General features: G+C 50.3%; 1 protein-coding gene across 21 annotated transcripts in view; it reads right to left on the bottom strand.

Moving 5' to 3' along the window:
- CACNA1C (calcium channel, voltage-dependent, L type, alpha 1C subunit) overlaps positions 1 to 7,946 on the bottom strand; it is a 659,923-nt gene that overhangs the window by 443,873 nt on the left and 208,104 nt on the right. The window lies entirely within an intron of this gene.

Here is a 7,946-nt window from a genome sequence, read left to right as displayed (position 1 = left end):
CAGTCTTTCAAAGTTCATCGAGCTCATCTCCTTAAGCACATACTCAGATAGCACAATTTAGGCACGTTTAACCTAGCTGATTTCTTTCAGTCTATAAATCCAGAACTCATTCCCATGACTCCCTCCTGGCTCTAGAATGAGCATTCCCTCCCGGACTCCTTGGAATGTCTTTTGCATATTGAAGTCATTTTCCTCATTGCTCACCCTTCCCTGAGTAGAGGCGGAGGCATTTTGTAACTGTCAGTGTTTTGACAAAGCGTGAGTATTTAATCATATGCCCGTGACTCCCTGTACCCCACATGGCACACAGGCTTGCTGGTACCTGCTGACAGGGCAGGACAGTGGGCACAGAGCCGGCAAGCTCCCAAGACATCCGACCCTGGTCAGGGGGTGGGGACAAAGCCAAGGAGGTAGGACTCCCTTTCACAAGACGCTCAGAGTCGGTCTTCTCTTCCACTTCAGGGAGGGGATGCTCAGCCCCGAATGAAGAGCACCAAGATTAACTGGGACAGAAAGGACCAACTCGTTCTATCCCTTGTCTCTTCCGGTACTAAATCATCTTTGGCAGACGGTGTTTCTAGCCACAGTCTCCCTGGGAACCTCCCCCAGTGCCTAGCAACCTTCAGCACCAGGGGGTCCTTCCCGTGGTTTGGTCTAAATGCCCACGATGCTCCCAGGCTTAGGCGTCCACACTCCTCTGTTCATTAGGGGCCCTCAGAGGCACCCTCCCCCCAGGACACCACAGGTCCAATTGTTCCCTCGCTGGGAGCCCTTGGCCATCCCACCATGGGGCAAATGTGACCTCCCACTCCAGCCAACACCCCCCCACCCCCAGACTGCCCAGGAGCATTTGCTTTTCAAAACTTCCCTTTCTTAAAAAAGAAACAATTTTCCAAAGCCCAGGGAGTTAATCCATGAAATCTTCTGGAACAAAAGCAGCTGGCCCAGTCCTTGGATAAGTCGATCAACAAACATGCCAGAGCCCCGTGTGGTTCAAAATGTTCTTTGTTCCAGCCGCCGAGCCTGGATCTCGCTGGATCCTGCCGGTGAGTTGGCTTCTCAAAGTCACATCCCTCTGGCTGTCCGCCCCACCCCGCCATACCTTTGAAAGCTAAACCCTCTTCAGAGGGACCACATCATCACTTTTCCCTCAGTCTCTCCCTCTTTCAGAAACCACCTGATTGAAAATGTTTGGAGTCAGTCAAGGTTTGCTGACAATGGAAACAAACCAGTCCCTGGCACAAGGCACAGGCTGCTCAGTGTAAGTGAAGGCCCCATATGGTTGTTATTCTGGGAGAAAATCAAAGAACCTAAAAACCTGCTTCTTAGATGACAACAGGGGGAAAAACACACAAAAAACCTGTTTTTTAAATACCCATTCTTCATTTTACGTGTAATCGATCCTGAACAGTGTCAGATGTTTGGCAGGTGCTCCGAGACCAAAAGCACAGTGGAAAAAAGGACTGGTGAGGCCGGCCGGCCGGCCAGCAAGATTTCCCAAGTATCACCAGGGGGAATACCCCTCCCAGATGTGCCACACGGAAGGAATTCCAGCAGGCTCCTTCCTCGCTGCCCTCCGCAGACACATTCCAACCCCCCTGCTCAGAGAGGGCGGGAGGCTGAGTGCGGCTGCCTGGCAAGGCTAAGGATCCTACTCTGGGATGAAAGAACCCTGGAAATTCATTTGCCCTTCTTATTATTCAGTTCTTCCACCTGAACTCTCTCTGGCTGGAGCTGAGCTTCAGGTCCTTTCTCCCTCTCAGCTTCATTTTCTCATCTGTAAAATGAGCATTGCTGGGGGCCGTGATGAGAGAGAGGATTCCATGTATCTTCATTGGGGCAGACCGTGAATCCGGTAGGTGCCCAGCTGTTTCCTCCCTGCCCAGTCCTGCCCATACCCTTTTCCCAAGCTTCCAAGGAGGCTCTAACAAGTACTGTACAACAAGCCTTAGTTCCCTAGTTCCTAGTTGAGTGATCTAGGGCACAGCACTTAACCTCTCCTGACCTCATTTTACTCATTTTTAAATGGGGATAAAAATTATATATTATGAACCCAAAGCTGAGTTCCAGCCTAAGAGAATTCAGGTGAAGGAACTGAATAATAAGAAGGGTAAGTGAACTTCCCGGGTTCTCCCTGCCAGGCAGCTGCACTGCCTTGACTGCATGAACATTTCTTAAGCGCCCACCGTGGGCCAGGCATGTGCTGGTCTTTGGAAATACAGCACTGGGCAATGCCCCCAGAACCCCTGCTCTCACGGAGACACTACACAAACCATCCAAAGTCTACGTGAAGTAATGTGTGATTACAAATCCAGCTACTTTTAGGGAGGTTTTAAAAAGAAATGGAACGAAGGTCCTGGCTCCAAATAAACATTTAATAAATAATAGATACTCCTGTTATCATGAGTAACCAGTCAGTGTAGCTTCATTTTCCCTTGGTTTACAGAAGAGCAAAGAAAAGCTCAGAACAGGTAAGTACATTTCCCCAGGCAGCACAGCCTGAAGAGAAACACCGGAATTTACACCCAGGCCTGCCCAGCTCCAGAGCCCTTACTCCTTCCTCTGTGTCCCATGGCCTCTGTGTTTAACAGGTAGGCTCCCTTGCAGCTTTCCTGAGAATTTCACCTTCTCTCACTTGATCCTTACAACATTCCTTAAAGTTGGAAGACTTATTGTTATCCTATTTCTGCTTCTAGGGAAACTAAGTCTGAGGTCACTCACTTACCAGACCAGAGCCAGGTCTATTTTCACTACAAGACCAAATCAGTTCTTGCTTCTCTTGGAACCCAATGCACCTTCCCAGCTCCCGGGTCGACAAAGGGAGCAGGGGTGCAAGCACATCATGCCAGCCCTGGCAGCGACAACCTTGAAAGTCCCATGTTCCATCTAACAGGTGTGCCTAGAGCACGAGAGGGTCACTGCAGAAGGAGCATGAGAGCAGGTGTTGGAGGTTGGAGCATGCCCAAGGCCCTGCAACCCCCCAGATCAATATGCTCAGCTTAATTATTTCCAGGACCTGGCCAGCGGCTGGTGCATCCCACTAGCAGCTCCATGCAAAATAACAAGGCCACATGCCCCCAGTGCCGTCCGCCCATTCTCAAACGCCATTTGGCACATTCTCAAATGCCAGCAGGCTCAAAGGCATTGTTTTGGAGGTGGAGGAAGGGAAAAAGTGAGGCAGCTTTGGGGAAAAACAGGGGCTTTGGGGCAATGATGTGCACATGGCAATCCACATGCCTGCTCGTCCTGCCTTGGTATCCTGAGTTTCAGAGCTCTTTGATAGCAGAATAGGAGAATTGCTACTCTGTGTCCGCGGAGCCCAAGGATGAGGGATTTATCTCATCAGATTGTTAAGATACAGTGTGGGTGTTTGGATGTCATTACCGCACGGATAGCAGTGTGCAGTGGAGGGGGGCAGAGATGCTGAGATAAATAACACAGGATCCTTTAAAAATACACTGGGAACCAGGAGGCTACAGAGAACTGCAGGAGGTCTGAGCCAGAAGGGGCTCCAGAGATTGCTGGGCCACCCAGTTCTCCCTTTCTGTGGGAGACTGAGGCCCAAAGGGAGCCGGAGCACTCAGGCTGATAGAGAGGAAGGGGCGGAGCACACTGGAGCCCTGGCGTCTTCCTCCTGGCTGCCAGGCACATTCCATTGTATCATGGGTTTATGCTCTGGCATCCCCAGCAGAGAAAAGATGATGGCAGAGAAACGACTCCATGGCGTCACCCTGCATTTGCAGGGAAGATGGTGTCCTGGGGGATGCTATTCAGCAACCACAGAATAAAGAGGTTGGATTATCTGTAATGAAGGGACGGGGTGTAGCAGAAGAATGAGATAGGGTACAGGAGTCCTTGATCCTTGCCAACGTTCCAGCCCCCCACTCTACAGTAAGGTGGAAGTAGAGGAAGACACAAGGCCAGATAGAGAGGGCATCTGCCCCTTTAGCCTTGGGATGAAGCATCAAACACCTCTGGCTTTAGAGACCCAGGCCTAAGTTTTGTCCCTGAAACAGGAGTGGAACAAATGCCCCCGTGGGCCTTTCCAGCTCTGTAATTCACAACTACATTTGAGGGGCAGAGGGTCGGGAGTGCTTCACCTAGACAGCCAGACATTTGCGGTAACTAACCGTTTCCTCCCAAAGCCTGTGCAGAAGGTCAGCCTCACTCTATCCACCCCCAGCAGGCCAAGGGCCTCCCCCAGGCCAGCAAAGATGCTGATCTTCAAACTCACTGTCCTGGAATCCCTGGTATTGTTGCTTAATTCATCAGGTCACTTGAGGGTAGGAATGACCTCAGCTCATCGGGCAGGCGTCCTAGAGCTGATATTTAAGGAGAAATCCAGAGGTTTAAGAAGTAGTCAAGAAAAAGGCAGCTCAGACTATGGGAAGGATAGAAGGGTTTGCAGAGCATGAAAGGAGCCAACATGGGACAGGGCAAAGCAAACAGCTCTGGGATGGGGTGGAGGTGGACTCTGGCAATGGAGAAGAACTTGGGATGGAGCCACCTCTCTGCCCCACCAAGGACATGGGGAATAGCAAAGCCAAAGGAGGACCATCAGTTTTAAGCAAAATCTCTCTTGAGGAAGCACTGGCTGCCAAGGGAGTCCATGTTTCATCAGCCAATGGGGAGATCTGACTGGATTGCCAAAAGGGCTGGCTGACCTCTGGGCTGCCAATCATTCCCCAAGCCCTGATCTGGCAGTAAAAAGCCCGTGTGGAAGAGGGTTAGGGAGAAACAGGAGGAACCATGAGCACACAGCCATCTCTGATCCAGAGCATTTAGGAAAATGCTCTCACCCTGGCATGATTGCAAGGGTTCAGTGATTTGCCCTAGGTCATGAAGTTTCTAACCTGGACAAGTCCCATCATCTTCCTGGACCTCAGTCACCCCATCTGTAAGAGGAGAGTTGGACAGGACGCTCTCTGCCGTTCTTGTCAGTTCAGACATTCTGCAGGTCTAATCAAGGGCTTCTCATCTGCCAATTTCATCTCCCTGGATTACTGTGGTTATCTGAAGACAGACCCCAGGGAACAACAGAGCCAGAGGGCTGATCTGAGAAAGGCAGAGCGGGCTTCTCTTTGAGAGGCATCACCAGGCTTAGAAGGCACCACGATACAGGTGTACATTCCAGTTCCAGCGGGGCCCTCACCCTACATGTACTCCCTGGGAGCCATTCCTGTGAGGTAAGCTTTGAGCCCTGCCTCTTGCCCCCTGTGAGTACAAGAGGGGCTCTGCAGTACCACCAGGGTGGATGGAGGAGTGGATAGCCCAGGCTACTCTGCTGCTCTTTGGGATTAAGCTTAGGGTTAGAGGTTGGCTCTGAGATTTCCTTTCCTTTATGCATTTGATCCCTGAAGTTGGACTTGGCTAAACAAGTGCTACTGCTGCTGTTTCCCTCTTTCCTGTGCACATCCTGGGTCTTTCTGCCTGCTCCAGCCTAGACCTCTACAGTCTCTACTTGGGCATCTCAAACTTGGCATGTCCAAACCCCAACTCTTGAGCCTCCCCCACCCCAACCAGCTCCTGCCCATCTCAGATCATGGCGACTCTCCAGCCTTCCACTCGCTCAAGCCAAGAAATAAAGAGTCCATCTTCCCTCTTCCTTCTCTCACATACCTCATGTCCAGTCTGTTAGCAGATTATTTCTGGTGTACTTCTAGAATGTATCAAGGATCTAGCAACTTCTCTCTACCTCCACCTTTATCACTCTGGTCCAAGCTGCTAATATCTGCCTCTTGGATTACCGATCCAGTCTCCTGACTGACCGTCACACTTCTACCAACCCCGAGAAGCTCCTGGCAATGATTCTCTTTCAAAACAGTCAGATCAGCCACTCCTTTGCTCAAAAGCCTCCACTAGCTTCACACTTCACCCCAAGTTAGCATCACCGTGATCACAATGACTGCAAGCTCCTAAGTGCCCTCTGTTCCTCACTGACCTCACCTCTGGACACCTGCTGTGTTCCAGCCATGCCCACCTCCTCCCTGCTCCTACCTGAAGGCCTCTGCACCTGGCCCTCCTGCTCCCTTGAATGCCCTCTCCCCAGATGCACAGCACTCACCTCGCCATCTCCCACCGGTCTGCTCAAACATCATCTTCACAGTAACAGCTTCCCTAACCCCCCTACGGAAAGCTAGAACCCCACCCTGAAGCACCCTATCTCCAACCCTGCATTCATCCCCCTACTGTGTCCAATATTATGTATCTTATTTATATTTTTTCCTTCATGTTCTCCTTTCCTTTATTTTCTTCTTCCCACAGAAGTGCAACCTCCTTGCGGGTAGGGATTGTTGTGTTTTATTCACTGATGTAACTAGTGACGCCCCTACAACAATGCCCAGCCCTTGACCATTCTTTGTTGACTGAATAGCAGCTTCTGCCCACTGTGAGCATTCAGAGAACATTTAAAAAGCCAGGCAAGGAGCACTTTTCACATCTACTGTGTGTTTCTGAGCTTCTGCCTGCGGTCACTAAACTTTTTGACTCTTAGCACTCGTCCCACATTTGAGACAGCCCCCACCCCACCCCAGTCCTGCAAGGCATCACTCTGGCTCCTGGCTGCCTCCTGGCCTCCTGCACCACCAGCCTCAGCATCAGACAGATGCTGGTCTGTTCTGCCCTCAGTTCTTGGTGCAGGTCAGATTCCTGATCCTGGCTCCCTGCATTTCATTGTCAACCTATGGCTGCACACACCACTGCAGATGCTGGAGACACTGTCTTGGCCACAAGGAAGACTGTACTACTGAGACTACAAGACTAAGCCTGCCTTCTGATTGGTCAGTGTTGCTTTTCCCTCGGTGGGCGAACACACCAGGTGTTGAATAGGTGGCTAAGTGGACAGGTTTTCCAAATTACATGCCAACACAGCAGCCTGCCACAGCTTTCAGCCCACTGCTTGCATTATTGTTTCTGGACTTAACCAAAAGGTCAAGGGAGTGCCAGCTGACTGTCACATGGTCTGAAAGTCCCCTGATGGGAGGACAAAGTCATGGACTCTGGCCTGCATCTTAGCATCTCCTGGGTTGAACTGACAGGCCGTTTCCCGCATTCAGCCCCAGTAACTGTGAGTCCTGAAGCACTCTGCTGTGCCCCCTGGCAAGCCTCTGCCTGCCCCTTTAGCCTGACTCTGCTGTAGGTCAGAAAGGCAGGTTCACATCCTGGCCCTGGCACTGCCTTCCTGAGGGACTGGACTGGCTCCCTCCCCCACGAGGATAACTGCTGGGTGATGGGGAGGTGAGTCCTCTGCCTCCTTGGAGGAAAGGCTACTATGTGATGAGATGTCCACCACTGTCATTCCCATATTAGTATTGCACATATCCCAGGACAGCAGCTTCAGATACATCCAGACATTTTCAGGGCTCCCCCCAGCCAGATGGGATGACATGGAACTGCTTGGTGGCAACAGCAAAAGCATCTGTTGTGTGTGTGTGTGTGTTGCACAGGGACCCTTCTAGAGGTTGGCCCATACATGTATAGAAAACTACCTGTGATGCTATATCTCCTAGTAAATAGTGCTGTCTGTAATAATTTTTTATTCAGTGATTACCGCATGCAAGGTGTTATACTAAACACTTGTCATGACTTATTAACCCAGTGTTTCTCAAAGTGTGTCCCAAGGGACCCTAGCAGGATCCCTGAGACCTTTTTAGTGTATCTGTGAGGAGAAAACTCTTTTTATAATAATGCTAACATTTTTATTGTAATGCTTTCACAAATATACAGCAGAGTTTCCCAGAGCCTACACGACATGGTACCACAACACGCTGAATGACAGGGCGGATATGAGAACCCAGCTGTTTTCTAGTTAGCCAGACGCTGATCTACACAAACGTAAAGCAATGTCACTCTTCTCACTGCTTTTATTTTCTGTTTTAGAAAAAAATTATTTTTCAGAAACAATATTGCTTATGTTAACATGCAATCAGTTTTTGTTTTTGTTTTTG

The sequence above is a fragment of the Colobus angolensis genome, unplaced genomic scaffold (assembly GCF_000951035.1).
Source record: "Colobus angolensis palliatus isolate OR3802 unplaced genomic scaffold, Cang.pa_1.0 Scaffold89, whole genome shotgun sequence".
Lineage (NCBI taxonomy): Eukaryota > Metazoa > Chordata > Mammalia > Primates > Cercopithecidae > Colobus > Colobus angolensis.
This window is presented reverse-complemented; position numbering and strand designations above follow the sequence as displayed.